The 18,742-nt window shown below is 41.6% G+C and overlaps 1 long non-coding RNA gene across 1 annotated transcript; it reads right to left on the bottom strand.

The window, feature by feature from the left end:
- Positions 1–1,917: 1,917 nt before the first annotated feature.
- On the bottom strand, positions 1,918–5,951 carry LOC121595445. The gene is made up of 3 exons (XR_006005167.1): positions 5,765–5,951; positions 5,369–5,675; positions 1,918–2,335 (listed from the first exon to the last, which is right to left on the bottom strand). It is a non-coding gene; the product is annotated as an uncharacterized LOC121595445 (long non-coding RNA).
- Positions 5,952–18,742: the final 12,791 nt, after the last annotated feature.

Raw genomic sequence — 18,742 nt, 5'->3', positions numbered from 1 at the left:
CTTTGATGATGATGACGATTTTAGCTTTTTTTTTGCTTTATCTCTTTCTATATATCTTTTTAAAATTAAATTTAAAAAAGTTAAAATAAATAAACAAGTTAACACAAAAACAAAAATAAAAGAAAAGAATGAGTCGATATAGCATTGAGACACGCGCGCGAAAAATAGTATATATAATTTGATAACTTTCCTGGGGTAGTGGTCTGGTCCAATGCAACCCGAAACGTGAATCGTCATAAATTGTACAGTAACGGAATAAGGAAAAAGTACGCTGTGAGATAGTTTTGAAAGTGGTTCTCTATCGCCATTAGTTGGTTGTAGGTTGAACCGGCTATACAAGAGAAACGAAAGCAGATACCATGTATTGAGACCGACCATGACTGCTTCATAGAAAAAGGAGAAGAAAGAAGTTTTGTAGCCACCACGTTCTTGAAATACTTACTTGCCTTATGATTTGATTATTTGCTTAATTACTAATTTACAACAACACAATTATCGATAAGATACAATCGTTCCTCTCAATACTATATCGGGGTAAGAGGTGGGACTCATCATCATCATCATCATCATCATTACGGTGTTGAATACCGCCTATAAAATATTCTCCCTGATCCTTCAGGATCGCCTTGTCCCGCACGTCGAAGAGATAGTCGGAAACTATCAAAGAGGATTCCGAAACGGAAAATCTACCACTGATCAGATCTTCACCATGCGGCAGATCTTGGAGAAGATGGCTGAATACAGAAACGACACATACCATCTCTTCATTGACTTCAAAGCCGCATATGATAGCATAGCCAGGGTAAAACTGTATGACGCTATGAGCTCTTTTGGAATCCCGGCCAAACTGATAAGGCTAGTTAGAATGACTATGACCAACGTCACATGCCAGGTGAGGGTGGATGGAAAACTCTCAGGACCTTTTGCTACCACCAAAGGTCTGCGCCAGGGGGACGGTTTTGCTTGTCTCTTATTCAACCTGGCGCTAGAGAGAGCCATCCGTGACTCGAGGGTGGAGACTACGGGAACCATCTTCTATAAGTCAACCCAGATCCTGGCATACGCTGATGATATAGACATCATTAGTCTGCGGCTCTCCTATGTAGCAGAAGCCTACCAAGGGATAGAGCAGGCGGCAGAGAACCTCGGATTGCAGATAAACGAGGCAAAGACCAAACTGATGGTGGCAACATCAGCGGGCCCGCCAACAAATAATCAGAATCTACGTAGGCGTGACGTGCAGATAGGTGAACGCACTTTTGAAGTCGTCCCACAATTCACCTATCTGGGATCAAAGGTCAGCAACGACAATAGCATGGAAGCTGAGTTGCGCGCAAGGATGCTGGCTGCCAACCGGTCATTCTACAGCCTGAAAAAGCAGTTCACCTCAAAGAACCTGTCGCGACGGACGAAGCTGGGACTATATAGTACCTATATAGTACCAGTGCTCACATACGCCTCTGAGACATGGACACTGTCCAAATCTGACGAAACCCTCTTAGCCGCGTTCGAGAGGAAGATGCTCAGAAGGATACTTGGCCCGTATGTGTGGAAGGACAATGGAGGAGCCGCTATAATGACGAGCTATACGAGATGTACGGCGACCTCACTGTCGTACAGCGTATAAAGCTCGCCAGGCTCCGGTGGGCTGGCCATGTTGTACGCATGGAAACGGACGACCCAGCCCGTAAAGTCTTTTTAGGCCGTCCACAAGGACAGAGGAGGCGTGGTAGGCCCAAATTGAGGTGGCAAGATGGCGTGGAGGCGTCCGCCATTAAGGCCGGATAACGGACTAGCAGACGAAGGCGCGAGACCGTGAGCGGTTTCGGACACTCCTGAGGCAGGCCAAGACCGCAAAGCGGTTGTAGCGCCGGATAAGTAAGTAAGTAAGTATAGCAGATATGCTACACTGTGGAATTGGGTACCTTTCCAAAATTTGAGGTCTTCTAGTGGACCAAGTTTTCGATAAATTTCTTTGGGCAGTTTAACTTTTATATTTTTTTTTTAGATTTTTCTTCAATCTGTTTAGCAAACCATTTAGTTCTAAAACCTAGTTTTCCATCCCTCCAACCTAATAGTAATCTACGCATTATCTCCAAATCGATTAAATGAAGATTGTCACCAACTATGACATCCTCAATAATATCGAAATTCTGCAAGCCTAGAAGAGGCGATACTTCCCTGTGATGTTTTCCGTACGCCTTACGACGAAAGTTACGATCCGTTCTCAGTGGTGCATTTGTATCCTTAAAAATGGTACATCTGCCTTCGTCATTGAATTCTCCCTCGCAGGTGCCCTTTGCACATCCCTCCTTTGCATTGAAATATGCAACACCTGAAAAGAAAAATAGTATGAGTACTATATATTCGCATTTGAATTGATATCTTATAAAGTACATGAACACACATGATTTGCGAGATGTAGCGTAAAGCCACAGCTTTTAATCGTTGTGAAGAATTTTGCCAGGAGGCAGTCTGATTTTTAATTTTGGTAAGAATAATAGTAGGCCTAGAGCCTTTTGATCAAGTTACGCTAAATTAAACTAACTTATCTACCTTACTGTTGTGGATAGACGTGCCGAGCCCTGGATTTGCCGTAGCAGTTGTGCTGCTGCTGGTCGACATCCAGGAATCGACACTGCGCTCACGCACACTACTACGCGACACTTAGCGATACGCGCTAAGTGTGTGCAGAGCGCACCTAACCCAGAAGAGTGAGTGTGTTACAGGCTACCGGTCGAGCAGGGCTCACGGTGCGGCCCGTGCGCGCGGCTCCATACTTTATTGTATTGTGTTTTGTTATTATTTACTATTGTATTCGTTTTAATAAATGTGTAAAAGTTTTAAAACATAAAACTTACACTACTAGTACAATATAGAAGAAAAAAATAAAAAAATGAATACAGGTGGTCCCCGAGATACACGATTAATGGGAACCGAAAACGCCCGAAAAATACCGCGTATCTCGAATTTCCGCGTAAGTCGAATCCAGTAATTTTCAGCCCAAATTAAACTAATGTTCATGTAATTTTGCAAGCATGGGGTAGTTTTAGCTACTTAGTTAATTATTTGATAAAATTCTGACTAAATTTAGCAGTTTTAACTCTTTTGAAATGTTTTGAACATTCGAACAAAGGGGAATTTTTTTGGCCTTTGACAGTAGATGTGTCAAATCAGTAAAATTTGCTCAAAGAACTTTCAAATTCAGAAAACCGCGTATCTCCGAATCCGCGCATAAGAGGTACCGTGTATCTATAATTTTAAACATAATCATTTAAAAAAGCACCGTTAGAAGGTGGGAACCGACGCTATACATTTAGTTTTTAGCCGTTCTCTTAGATAATGGACAGAAAAGCGCTGAATGCGATTTTTTCACATGCGCCAAGAAATTAGTTTTCTTAATTTACCACCTGTTTGAGGTACTATTATGACTCATTATTGTTTCTCTATAGGGATAATCATTATATGATGTGATTTAAACCATTTGAAATTAAACAAATTGCATGCGACGAAGCGGCAAAATCGCAGCTGCTGTCATTTATGTCCAATCCCATACAAAAGCTTGCACTACGAGTAACAGCAACGCGCAAAGAAAGGGTGAAGGGTCATGCCGCCCTGGCTGCATCGTGATCGAGAGGGCAAGGGTGCCATACCGCCCTGGATGCAGCATCACTTGCATCAGCATCAGCACCAGCAGCAGCGAGCAGCAGCAACGTGTGAAGTAAGGGCGAGGGTCTATGCCACCAAGCATCAGCAGCAGAGTGCAGCAGCAAAAACAGTAGGAACGTGTGAAGGAAGGGCGAGGGTCCATGTCGTCCAGCATCAACAACAGCAACAATAGTGTCACAATGTCCAAGGAGGGCAAGGTTGCCGTGCTGCAACACTGTGAGTGGAAAGAGGGGCGAGACCACATGACGTCCCGGTGGCAATCTTGTTCTAAAGGGGCAAGGGAGGACATGCCGCCCCGGCTACAGCCCGTTTCATGAACAGGGACTTCATAATCACCATCTCAACCAATAATCAGGGAGCTTCAACCCGATGAAGGCACACGCAGCATCACCGCCGCCGCAAGTAATCGTCGCCAACACGGATCAAGTGCGATGGCGATGGCGGGGCGGAAAAGGGTGCCGGTAGCCGTAAGCTAAGAAAAGCGCCCACACCACAGCATTCCCAGATTTCATCAGCATCGGACGGAAGGTGTCACCACACCGGTATTCCCTCAGTGGAATATCCCGTGTCGGTTCGACTCCTCCGGATAAATAAAGGGAGAGATGTTGTGGGCAGCCGTGCGTGCCGACCCTTGGACTTGCCGTGGCAGTTGCGCTGCCACCGGTCAACGTCCACGGGGACGACAGTGTGTACACGCACACTGTCGCACACACTAAGCGTACAAGGCTTACACAAATTGCAAAGGAAGTGTGGGGCAAGTTTCTGTATGAATAAAAGTATAAAACACACTGGAAAATCCTTTTATAGATTTCAAATCTTAACAAAAGATATGGGAAGGCGAAAAAATATAGCGCGTTGGAATTTGAGGAGGAAAACATATAAGACGTCTAGCAGTTTTTCGTCTGCGTCAGAGCGCGCACTAAAGATGCGTTACCTGTCAAAACCATACAAGTTGCATGAAAAAAGACTTCGACAACTACATTCAGTCATTTCCTAAGTGGTTGCCAACAGAGCAATCCGTATCCATTAGCCGGCAGCTGGAACTGGCTATTGACTCCGACGATTCGTAAGATTCCGGATGTCGACTGGCGGCTCCGGATGGTAAAAGGTTCTAGCCTTGGAATATAGCACCTTCCTTACGAAGCCGCTTGGCGGAGTCATTTAGAAACGATGCCGATTTTTGTCCGAAAACCGAGAAAGCGAGCGATCGGACGAAGCGGAGTACGATGATCGAGCGGTTTTGCGTCGCGATGGCGAAAAAAAGACGCGGCACTTTTTGGTATCGGTTATCAAGTAGTTTGGTGTTGGTTTGGCTCGTGCAATAAAGTTTTAGTTAGTTTGGCGTTATATCAAATAAAAATAATTTATTTTTTTTTTTCAAAGAAAGTAGTTAACCGTTTCACCTGATTGGTTAAATCCGATAATAGTTCTACTACAGATGTACCAATCGGGTAAAGTAAGGTTCACGCCCAATAATCCGCACTTTTGACAACCAAATTTATGATATGAAATAGTGTTTGTATAAAAGCGTTATTTAGGGACCAATTCTAAGTGATAGAATGTAAGAGGAAGTGTTACTTGTTTACGTAATAAAGAACGTACGAATGATACAAACAAATTCGGTCAAAAGTACAGACATTTGATGAAAAGGATTAGTATCTTTCAATTTTTTTTAAATACATGCTTACTTTGTATTTACCTTTTAAAAAAGCTCTGGCAGGAGAATCCGCTATTATTGCCCGTACTTTAATTGTGACTCGACGATTATTCAGCACCATACCAACGTCCATTAACATATTCAGCTCATGCACCAGTGGTTTCATAAACCTTCTCACATCTTTTGGTTTGGTACGTCCACAAAAAACAGCTGCTGTGATTGGGGCAATCTGAGGCATTTCCTTTATGTTGATCATGATCGGCCAAAATTGAATTTTACTGCTTTTGTGCAACGGAAGCCCGTCGATGAAAATGAAAATAAAGATAGTGTTTCTGATACTGTTGCAAATCTAAAAACAAAACAAAAACAAAAAAGCAATTAAATAATGGAAAAAATTAATAAATTAATTTATTCTAAATGTGTTTCAAATAGCCTTACCGTAAACTTTGAATTAGACTTTTCCTAATGCCACGGTTCCAGAATGAACCATTTCCCAGATCTTTAATTTTGGACGCTTTCTATTGGTGTTTAGAAGCGTTCTGGCATCTTTTGGGAGAGCAAAATCCCAAATAGCCAGCTCGTACTTTGTAGCTGATTTAGGGCTGTTTAAAGAAAAATCGTTCCGATGTCGTACTTTGTGGCTGATTAAGAGATAGACGGTACTTTTCGGAACTATGGAGCTTTTTAACAGGCACATGGTACTCTTTGGAACATTGCGGCTGATTAGCACTATGTGTAGGGTTCATGATGGAACTTGAAGGCTTGTTAAGAAAGGGTATTGAACTTGGTGGAACTTTATAGCTTTTTAATGCATGTCATCGGTTCAAGGTGGCTCTTGTCAAAGTGTCAAAGACGGACGATGCAAAAATCTCATTGCTGCTGCACAAGTTAGATTCGTTAATTGAAGAATGAATATTGAGTGAAGTGATTGTGAATTATCAGTAAATTGTGTAAAATTTGTGTAATTTATCAATACAAAAGATTTAAAAATATACATGTGTGTTTAAACGAAACAAATCTTGTTGTTTATTTCATCGATGACGCTTGCTTGAAAATAAAACACCTAGAAAAATAATCCCTGGCATCGTGGCATAAGGAAGCTGCTTAGGCGCTGTTTGAAAGACCCACATAGAACTTTGATGCTGTTTATCTACTGCAAAAGGCGAATTAGAGCAGCGATCTTTAGCGTGCCAAAATGAGCTGCTTAAGCAATTCTGGCTATTTGCGTTTGGTCCACCGGCAAGTCCGCTGACCCTGTGGGTTGATCAATTGCAGCTGTTTCGTTAGAAATCGGTAGTTGGATACCCGTTTCAGGTTTTGGAGTAGTCGGGATAGCAGGGAGGGACATGTCAGTGGATGTATAAGTGTTATCGTAGTTGTATGTATTTGTAGTAGTGTCTGGAGTGGCTGCGATAGTTTTGTCGTAGAAATTTTCACCACCAATCTCTTCACGGCGCAAAGAAATTTCTTCCTTAATAGATTCCGATAGCCCTGCACCAACACTACGTAGTTGATCGATATGCCTTTTCCAGGTCCGCCCATCATTAAGTTTCACTAAATAGTGGAGTTTACCTAGACGTTCCTTAACTGTCCCAAACTCCCACTTGTTTCCGCGAACATATTCTCGAGCTGCAACTTTTGATCCAGTAGTCAATGCACGTATTTTAGACTGAACTTCATTTGAGTTTGGATCAGTGGCGCGTTAAACGGTGGGCGGACTGGGCGGCCGCCAGGGGCCCCGGCTTTCTAGGGGGCCCGGCTTTCTAGGGGGCCCCGTCATTGTGGATGTTCGACTTCGTATCGATTCTCCCCCCCCCCCCCCCTCCACTAATTGGGACTTTTACCATCTACTTCAAAAAGACTTATTTTTCATTAATTCATTTTTCCCATCGCTTCACGCACTGTATTTTGTCGAGGGCCCCGAATTGCCTCCGGGGCAAAAAAAACCGAAAACCGGGGCCCCATACTGTACGATGAATGTGCTAAGAAATCTGCCAATACTTGCATCAAAGTCGCAAGCGAAGAACGCTGCGACACGCGCGCACCGCTCAAATTGGCATCGTTGGCGCAAAGTATTGGACAGAGCGAGAAACCGTAAATTTTTGCTGGTGTGGATGGCCTATGCACGAGACACCCAAACCCAAAACCACGCAGAGCATCTTGCTGCTAAAATGGAATGCACAGAACGCTGCGCTTAACTACCACCGAAAACCCGTTACACAACACAAGCATACAACACACCCAAACAAAAATTTAAAGGCCCCGAAACACAATATCAATACAAAAAATAATTTAAAAAAAAATTAAAAAATTAAAAATTAAATTAGCAGGTGTAACGTCCGGACTAATATCGCCCACTGTGCACTCAACCTGAATCCCGAACGCAGCGGTATAAACGCGTTATATCTTGACCGCTGGAGCACCCGGGGTGCTAGATGAACTGTCATAGAATAAAGCTCTCTTCTTGGCGCGACATTGAACTGAACAGACGTAAGCCACTGACTTCTGTGTATAATTAATTGTGTGCTCTTCCGAATTGTGCTAAATATTATTAAAACGGCCAATTAACCTTTCGCCACCCGTAAAACGCTTGGTCGTTATACAGGAAAAATTGACTAACATCAAGCAAGCAACGGTGCTCCAGTGGGTAGAGGTTTCATTCGAGAAACGATTCCATCGATATCCATGTGTGCGCTTTTCAATTTGGCTTGGATGAAACGTGCCTGTGCTTGTCTGGGGGCCCCTATACTTGTTATGCAGATGTGTCCCGAAAACAGACAGCTGTTTTCACGCCAAAATGGTATTCACATCTTAAGCCTGAGATTCGCGGAGACACTTGCTGCTAAAATCCAATGCACAGAACACAGAACAGAACGCTGCGTTTAACCACAAAGAAAACCCGTTACAACAGCCACAAGCACACATCATACACAGACAAAAATTTAAAGGCCCCTACACAAAATTTCAATACACCGGCTTGTAGCCGGAGAAATTAGCAGGAAAAATTGACACCAAGCTCGCGTCGCTTTAAAAAAGCCTAGGAAGATCGTTTGGTCAACGGTGCTTCAGTGGGTTGAGGTTACATTCGAGAAATGGTTAAATCGATGTCATTGTGTGCGCTCTTGGCTGGGATGAACCGTCCTGTTCTTGTATACGGGGCCCCTGCTACCGCTTTGCGATTGTGTGCCGAAAGCACACAGATGTTTCACACGAAAAATGGTATTCACATTCCTGGCCTGGGATAGTGGAGTGTGTGGTGTGTGGGTGTGTCTTTAAATGCAAAAACTAAAATTTTCATTGTTGCCCCTAATCGACCACATCAAGTTTGTGGACCGAAGAGAAGGGGAAATGGGAAAGGTTTCAGTTAGAAGGAAGAGGGAAGGGTATAAAAATACTCAAGGAACCTATGGACCTTGTTAATTTATACATGGTTTTTTTTTATCGACAAGACCAAAAACCGTTACAGCTGCATCTACATACTGCCATATACAGCCATAATACGAAGAACAATCTCCATTGCCTCGGCCATTTGGGAGCCCCGTTGATGATCCCGTCGATTGAGGGGCCCCTTCCATTTGGTGTTGTCAACCCAATATACCCCCATTTCCCCCTCGGGGGTTATGTTTACAATCAGATTTACTATTACTACCAGACCTATCAGAAGCATATTTATTATATTTATCAGAAGCATTTTACTATCAGAAACAGAAAACATTTGCCTTTTTAACGTGTCCAATATTTTTACCTTACTTGGAAGCGCAGAACGCTGAGATACATGCCCACAGCTCAAAACAATATCATTTCATCATCGTAGGCCCAAAGCGTTGGATAAAATGCATTGAACGCTACGCACGAGTTGGGTAAAGCGAAAATCCGTTACAAGAGATGCCTCACGCAAACTACATGCACATACGACATTAAAAGGCTCCGAAACCGATCTCAACACAACGGTTCGTAGCCATAGAAATTAGCAAGAAAAATTGGCTGACACCAAGCACGCTCTTTTTATCTGTTGAGGTTTCATTCAAGAATCGATACCCCAAGTGCCACAAATCCACTAAACGACCACCAAACGGCTTCTTAACGACTCAAGCTCTCAGCCTAAACGGAATGTAAAAAGACATCGTTTAGCAGACGGCAAACGACTCATGCATTCTAAAAATAGCAAAAAAAACTGGTGGCGTCATCTGTTTGTGGGATACCCAACCAGTGGAGCTTCCTCGCTTGGAGGAGAGTCTTCTCATTTCCTCTGTACTGTTGTATGGTATTGCATTGAAGTTATGCATCGCTAGAACTAGAACGGCGATACGATTGTTTAAATACTAAACTCCAATGGAAACCACCAGCACTGAAGCAAGTGAGATTTGAGTAATGGTCGTTGGTGTCGATACCCACGTATCTGACCACACGACCATTCATATAGATTTTTGCTCGGAAAGTTAGAAGGCTATATAGGTCATGATTAGATGAAACTTGTCGAAACACATAGCAAGAAAAGGACAGCAATATAATGATGAGTTGTAATACGCCATCTATTGAGCAAACCAATGAAGCTATGGAGCTTTCGTTTTTTTCTATGGATATTCAATTTTCCAGTCGTTTAAGCTTAATCTGTGGCGCTTGGGACCGATGTCGATGTGTGCGCTCTTTAATTTGGCCTGTGTCTATATTATCACGCAAAAATCCAGAACTCGTTCCCCGGCTATCTTTTGGGGACTGGACGAAGTGATGGTGGAAAAGCAAGCTGTTGAAAGGTTTGGGTCAAATTTGGAAGGGTCGACGGAAAGGAAATATCGATATGAATGATCGCGTAAAATTTGAACTAATTAAGCTGACGGCAACGGTCGGCAAAGTCCGGCCCGTCACAATATGCAGTCAGGTCCGAGAAAATATTTGCGCGATTTTGAAAGATAGGAAGACCCTATTCATTAAAAATTAACTGAACATATTTTAATATGGAAATTCATATCGTTGAACTCTTCCGAATTTGATCACCACAACATGGATTGTCGGACCATTCAATATGGTCAAATTTGAGGAGAAAATAGAAACGAATAATTCCATAAAAACCTGACTGTTGATTTTACAAGAACAATGGTTACACACTATTGCTTTTTAAGGATGCAACGATTAACTAGGAGCTTTTTTTTAAAGAAATGCGCTATCAATTTGTCTGAGCTGGCCTTACTTGTCCGTGGCCTCATAATAGTACTGAACGATTGTAATTTTGTCTCGATAATTTTTCAGCTGTAAAGGTTTTTTTTACCATCTTCAGATATATCCTGAAAGCAATTTGCAACAAAGAAGGAAAGATACATTAAGAAGCGATATTGCAATTTTGCCTAACTGTTTGGAACTTTTTATGACTTTTGCACACTATGCTGCTGACTCTTAATTGAAGAATCTTTACAATTGATTTTAGTAATTGTAATTTAATAAAATGAATTTGAAACTTGCTTGGATGATATATTAATTTAAGAAAAACAACAATATAACCAATCGCATTGTTTAATATCATAAACCACTTATTTTGTGTATTAACTGTAATAATATAATAATGTATGTGTAAAAAAAATCTCCTGGCCCTCGATCATTTAGAAAGCAGCTGATCTAAAGCAGTGGTCTCCAGCCTGTGGTCCGCGGATCACTTGAGACAAACATAATGCAATACAGGGTATTTCCAGTTACTTTCGAATGAAAATATTGTTTTTCCCGCTTGCAAGAAGTTATCGCTCTGACCGATTGAAAATGAAGTTGCCGTAATTCGAAGCAAGACGGTACTTCAGTATTCATTGTCAGGATGCTAAGCCTAACTAAGCCCATCATCTATCAACTTCTCATTTAAGGAGTTTACTTATGTCCTCCTACCCAAGGTAAGCCTTCTAAACTCCAACGTCCTAAAGGTTTTTATGATCGCCTAGACCAGGTATGTCAAACTGGCGGCCCGCATCGATAATGAATGCGGCCCGCGAGAATATTTTGAGAAGTACTGAAAGCACTGCAAACCAAAAATCTGTTATTACTATTTGTCGAAGTGTATTCAATTTTCCAGAGAAGAACAATCATTATGTCGCTTTATTTTTCTAAATTAACATTAATGTTCCCATAACATCTAACAAACTTATTCTACACGTACGTACAGAAAACAAACAGAAAACAACAGAAAAACAGATTTGCGTCTGTCTAGAAACGAAATAGGAATGAGAATAACAAGATACACACACTTGGAAACTTTGCAACAACTAGTGATGGATTGTAAAACCAACAGTTTCGCTCGTTGTCGTCCAAAGCCTATAGAGCCATCTAGAGTCATTCGGAAACGTTGGAGTCATCGGTTGTCGCACGGAGCGGCTAGTCTGGAGTCGGAACCATTTCTGACGGTCCTACCGATCTTAATGCCTCTAACTGCCGAGTAAAGGCTTCAGTCGGCTCCGAATTGCTCCGAACCGTTGTGCACGGCTCCGACCTTAGTATGTTACATCTTTGATATTCGATTGGAGCCACTTCTGTTTTTTTCCTAATCATCCCACCGTAAAAATCAGTTAATATCCAATATGTACGAATTATCGAAAGCGTTTGTAGCCAAGTTGAATTTATTTGCATCTCACATTCTACAAGACGAATTGTACTTTGCAACCTACGCGAAAATCAAAACCAAAATGAAATGATTATGCTTAAGATAAAAGGATTTACATTAAGTATTAAAATAAACGAAATGCCGAAGTCCTGCAATACATAGCTAATTAATAGGTTAGCTCACACAGTCCTTTCCTCAATTAGCAAATCATTTCCCTTCAAGTGTCAAAAAAATATTTGCCAATCTTTTTGGGTTCACACACCACGAATCTGCGTCGGATAAAAACATCGTAATTTAACAAAATTATTCATAAACAACGGGTTCTTGTTATTACAAATGAATATACCACTAGAACAATTGGGACTTGGAAATTAGCGAAAACTAATGTTTAAACACGATTTATTACAATTTTTCTCTTGAATTGTCAAAAAATTGCAGGCAAATGTTTTTGTTATTCATCCAGCGATGAATAGCTCAGAATGCTTATTAAAAAATAAAATTCGAAACAGGCAGCTAGATTTCCCCTACCTCAGTGAAAATGTGGGGTTGAGCGATATTTTCTAACAGAACTGCCATGTGAGAACGTGACAAATGAAAAATATCCTATTTTAATAATAAGGATAAAATGAGATTGTATGTGACTTTCAAAGTATATTAAACATTTTTTTTAATAAAAAAAGAGCACAATGGAAAATAACATCGCAATTTTTTGAATAAGAAACGATTCCTGATTTGAAGCGAGGAGTATAAAAAGTGAATTTGTTTAACAATTATGATTTTAAATAGTATTATATATAAATATTGAGGTATATTTTTTTTTCTCAACTTTGCGGCTCGCGAATCACTGAAAATCTGTACTTGCGGCCCTCTGATGAAATGAGTTTGACACAGCTGGCCTAGACGATCAAGTGTCGAAAGTCCGCTTCGAAACAGTATCCACAGTACCCAAATTTTTAACATACCACAAAGCCTTTCTGATATTACTGATTGTTAAGTCATTGATATCGATTAAAAATTGGCGAAAAAAAGTATTGAAATTGGGGTTTTATTGATGTGCAGGGTGCCAGTCCATTCTGCTCATGTTCATCTCTGTTTCATAAAGTTTTATACAGATGTGAACTGTATTTTGTCGAATCAAGTTTGTTGATTTGGTATGCACTCATGGTTACCACGAATTTCAGCAAGAACAGCAAAGTGGTGTAAAGATTTTTCCCAACCAAAACGTTAATCCCGCAAGCCGAATACGCACCTAAAATTTTATCGGGGTGTCTGTAAGCGGTTACCAAATCATATGTTTGTTCATCACGAGCAAGCGGGCATCGCATTATGTTTTCTTTTGAGGCTCAGACTGACTTACATGTCGTTTTGACAGAATAAATAGCTGCATTTTCAGTAATTTGTTTTACTGATATTCAGTGAAACGACAAAACCATGTATTACTCAATAGCTTATTATGATTCGTACACCATTTCAACCCCCCCCCCCCCCCCGGCGTTGGATTTGGTGAAGGGGCCCCGTCTACCATAACGCCTAGGGCCTCGGAGAGGCTTGACCCGCCACTGTTCCCCCCATAGCAGGATAGTCAGTCCTACGTATGGCGGCACGGTCTATTTGGGGATTGAACCCATGACGGGCATATTGTTAAGTCGTACGAGTTGACGACTGTACTACGAGACCGGCGTAAACTTATGGATTACCTTTTGTTTTTGTGAGTGACAACGGTCCTCAATTTACCTCTACTGAATTTTCAAGATTTCTTAAACTAAACGGAATTACTCATAAACTTAGTGCTCCGTACCACCCAGCCACTAATGCACAGGCTGAAAGATTTATACAAACAATGAAATCTAAACAAAAGTCCCTACAATGTGATCGAGGGGAAGTTCACAGTGAAATTTGCAATATACTGCTCTCATACCGTAAAATGATTCACTCAGCCACCGGATTTTCACCTTCAAAATTAGTGTTCGGTCGTCAGATCCGTTCAAGGCTGGATCTTATGATACTATCAAACGATCCAAACTCAAATGAAGTTCAGTCTAAAATACGTGCATTGACTACTGGATGAAAAGTTGCAGCTCGAGAATATGTTCGCGGAAACAAGTGGGAGTTTGGGACAGTTAAGGAACGTCTAGGTAAACTCCACTATTTAGTGAAACTTAATGATGGGCGGACCTGGAAAAGGCATATCGATCAACTACGTAGTGTTGGTGCAGGGCTATCGGAATCTATTAAGGAAGAAATTTCTTTGCGCCGTGAAGAGATTGGTGGTGAAAATTTCTACGACAAAACTATCGCAGCCACTCCAGACACTACTACAAATACATACAACTACGATAACACTTATACATCCACTGACATGTCCCTCCCTGCTATCCCGACTACTCCAAATCCTGAAACGGGTATCCAACTACCGATTTCTAACGAAACAGCTGCAATTGATCAACCCACAGGGTCAGCGGACTTGCCGGTGGACCAAACGCAAATAGCCAGAATTGCTTAAGCAGCTCATTTTGGCACGCTAAAGATCGCTGCTCTAATTCGCCTTTTGCAGTAGATAACAGCATCAAAGTTCTATGTGGGTCTTTCAAACAGCGCCTAAGCAGCTTCCTTATGCCACGATGCCAGGGATTATTTTTCTAGGTGTTTTATTTTCAAGCAAGCGTCATCGATGAAATAAACAACAAGATTTGTTTCGTTTAAACACACATGTATATTTTTAAATCTTTTGTATTGATAATTACACAAAATTTTACACAATTTACTGATAATTCACAATCACTTCACTCAATATTCATTCTTCAATTAACGAATCTAACTTGTGCAGCAGCAATGAGATTTTTGCATCGTCCGTCTTTGACACTTTGACAAGAGCCACCTTGAACCGATGACATGCATTAAAAAGCTATAAAGTTCCACCAAGTTCAATACCCTTTCTTAACAAGCCTTCAAGTTCCATCATGAACCCTACACATAGTGCTAATCAGCCGCAATGTTCCAAAGAGTACCATGTGCCTGTTAAAAAGCTCCATAGTTCCGAAAAGTACCGTCTATCTCTTAATCAGCCACAAAGTACGACATCGGAACGATTTTTCTTTAAACAGCCCTAAATCAGCTACAAAGTACGAGCTGGCTATTTGGGATTTTGCTCTCCCAAAAGATGCCAGAACGCTTCTAAACACCAATAGAAAGCGTCCAAAATTAAAGATCTGGGAAATGGTTCATTCTGGAACCGTGGCATTAGGAAAAGTCTAATTCAAAGTTTACGGTAAGGCTATTTGAAACACATTTAGAATAAATTAATTTATTAATTTTTTCCATTATTTAATTGCTTTTTTGTTTTTGTTTTGTTTTTAGATTTGCAACAGTATCAGAAACACTATCTTTATTTTCATTTTCATCGACGGGCTTCCGTTGCACAAAAGCAGTAAAATTCAATTTTGGCCGATCATGATCAACATAAAGGAAATGCCTCAGATTGCCCCAATCACAGCAGCTGTTTTTTGTGGACGTACCAAACCAAAGATGTGAGAAGGTTTATGAAACCACTGGTGCATGAGCTGAATATGTTAATGGACGTTGGTATGGTGCTGAATAATCGTCGAGTCACAATTAAAGTACGGGCAATAATAGCGGATTCTCCTGCCAGAGCTTTTTTAAAAGGTAAATACAAAGTAAGCATGTATTTAAAAAAAATTGAAAGATACTAATCCTTTTCATCAAATGTCTGTACTTTTGACCGAATTTGTTTGTATCATTCGTACGTTCTTTATTACGTAAACAAGTAACACTTCCTCTTACATTCTATCACTTAGAATTGGTCCCTAAATAACGCTTTTATACAAACACTATTTCATATCATAAATTTGGTTGTCAAAAGTGCGGATTATTGGGCGTGAACCTTACTTTACCCGATTGGTACATCTGTAGTAGAACTATTATCGGATTTAACCAATCAGGTGAAACGGTTAACTACTTTCTTTGAAAAAAAAAATAAATTATTTTTATTTGATATAACGCCAAACTAACTAAAACTTTATTGCACGAGCCAAACCAACACCAAACTACTTGATAACCGATACCAAAAAGTGCCGCGTCTTTTTTCGCCATCGCGACGCAAAACCGCTCGATCATCGTACTCCGCTTCGTCCGATCGCTCGCTTTCTCGGTTTTCGGACAAAAATCGGCATCGTTTCTAAATGACTCCGCCAAGCGGCTTCGTAAGGAAGGTGCTATATTCCAAGGCTAGAACCTTTTACCATCCGGAGCCGCCAGTCGACATCCGGAATCTTACGAATCGTCGGAGTCAATAGCCAGTTCCAGCTGCCGGCTAATGGATACGGATTGCTCTGTTGGCAACCACTTAGGAAATGACTGAATGTAGTTGTCGAAGTCTTTTTTCATGCAACTTGTATGGTTTTGACAGGTAACGCATCTTTAGTGCGCGCTCTGACGCAGACGAAAACTGCTAGACGTCTTATATGTTTCCTCCTCAAATTCCAACGCGCTATATTTTTTCGCCTTCTCATATCTTTTGTTAAGATTTGAAATCTATAAAATGATTTTCCAGTGTGTTTTATACTTTTATTCATACAGAAACTTGCCCCACACTTCCTTTGCAATTTGTGTAAGCCTTGTACGCTTAGTGTGTGCGACAGTGTGCGTGTACACACTGTCGTCCCCGTGGACGTTGACCGGTGGCAGCGCAACTGCCACGGCAAGTCCAAGGGTCGGCACGCACGGCTGCCCACAACATCTCTCCCTTTATTTATCCGTAGGAGTCGAACCGACACGGGATATTCCACTGAGGGAATACCGGTGTGGTGACACCTTCCGTCCGATGCTGATGAAATCTGGGAATGCTGTGGTGTGGGCGCTTTTCTTAGCTGACGGCTACCGGCACCCTTTTCCGCCCCGCCATCGCCATCGCACTTGATCCGTGTTGGCGACGATTACTTGCGGCGGCGGTGATGCTGCGTGTGCCTTCATCGGGTTGAAGCTCCCTGATTATTGGTTGAGATGGTGATTATGAAGTCCCTGTTCATGAAACGGGCTGTAGCCGGGGCGGCATGTCCTCCCTTGCCCCTTTAGAACAAGATTGCCACCGGGACGTCATGTGGTCTCGCCCCTCTTTCCACTCACAGTGTTGCAGCACGGCAACCTTGCCCTCCTTGGACATTGTGACACTATTGTTGCTGTTGTTGATGCTGGACGACATGGACCCTCGCCCTTCCTTCACACGTTCCTACTGTTTTTGCTGCTGCACTCTGCTGCTGATGCTTGGTGGCATAGACCCTCGCCCTTACTTCACACGTTGCTGCTGCTCGCTGCTGCTGGTGCTGATGCTGATGCAAGTGATGCTGCATCCAGGGCGGTATGGCACCCTTGCCCTCTCGATCACGATGCAGCCAGGGCGGCATGACCCTTCACCCTTTCTTTGCGCGTTGCTGTTACTCGTAGTGCAAGCTTTTGTATGGGATTGGACATAAATGACAGCAGCTGCGATTTTGCCGCTTCGTCGCATGCAATTTGTTTAATTTCAAATGGTTTAAATCACATCATATAATGATTATCCCTATAGAGAAACAATAATGAGTCATAATAGTACCTCAAACAGGTGGTAAATTAAGAAAACTAATTTCTTGGCGCATGTGAAAAAATCGCATTCAGCGCTTTTCTGTCCATTATCTAAGAGAACGGCTAAAAACTAAATGTATAGCGTCGGTTCCCACCTTCTAACGGTGCTTTTTTAAATGATTATGTTTAAAATTATAGATACACGGTACCTCTTATGCGCGGATTCGGAGATACGCGGTTTTCTGAATTTGAAAGTTCTTTGAGCAAATTTTACTGATTTGACACATCTACTGTCAAAGGCCAAAAAAATTCCCCTTTGTTCGAATGTTCAAAACATTTCAAAAGAGTTAAAACTGCTAAATTTAGTCAGAATTTTATCAAATAATTAACTAAGTAGCTAAAACTACCCCATGCTTGCAAAATTACATGAACATTAGTTTAATTTGGGCTGAAAATTACTGGATTCGACTTACGCGGAAATTCGAGATACGCGGTATTTTTCGGGCGTTTTCGGTTCCCATTAATCGTGTATCTCGGGGACCACCTGTATTCATTTTTTTATTTTTTTCTTCTATATTGTACTAGTAGTGTAAGTTTTATGTTTTAAAACTTTTACACATTTATTAAAACGAATACAATAGTAAATAATAACAAAACACAATACAATAAAGTATGGAGCCGCGCGCACGGGCCGCACCGTGAGCCCTGCTCGACCGGTAGCCTGTAACACACTCACTCTTCTGGGTTAGGTGCGCTCTGCACACACTTAGCGCGTATCGCTAAGTGTCGCGTAGTAGTGTGCGTGAGCGCAGTGTCGATTCCTGGATGTCGACCAGCAGCAGCACAACTGCTACGGCAAATCCAGGGCTCGGCACGTCTATCCACAACAGTAAGGTAGATAAGTTAGTTTAATTTAGCGTAACTTGATCAAAAGGCTCTAGGCCTACTATTATTCTTACCAAAATTAAAAATCAGACTGCCTCCTGGCAAAATTCTTCACAACGATTAAAAGCTGTGGCTTTACGCTACATCTCGCAAATCATGTGTGTTCATGTACTTTATAAGATATCAATTCAAATGCGAATATATAGTACTCATACTATTTTTCTTTTCAGGTGTTGCATATTTCAATGCAAAGGAGGGATGTGCAAAGGGCACCTGCGAGGGAGAATTCAATGACGAAGGCAGATGTACCATTTTTAAGGATACAAATGCACCACTGAGAACGGATCGTAACTTTCGTCGTAAGGCGTACGGAAAAC

Source organism: Anopheles merus, chromosome 3R (assembly GCF_017562075.2).
Source record: "Anopheles merus strain MAF chromosome 3R, AmerM5.1, whole genome shotgun sequence".
In the NCBI taxonomy this organism is placed as follows: Eukaryota; Metazoa; Arthropoda; class Insecta; order Diptera; family Culicidae; genus Anopheles; species Anopheles merus.
Note: the sequence above shows the minus strand (reverse complement) of the source record. Positions and strands in the feature narration are given on the sequence as shown.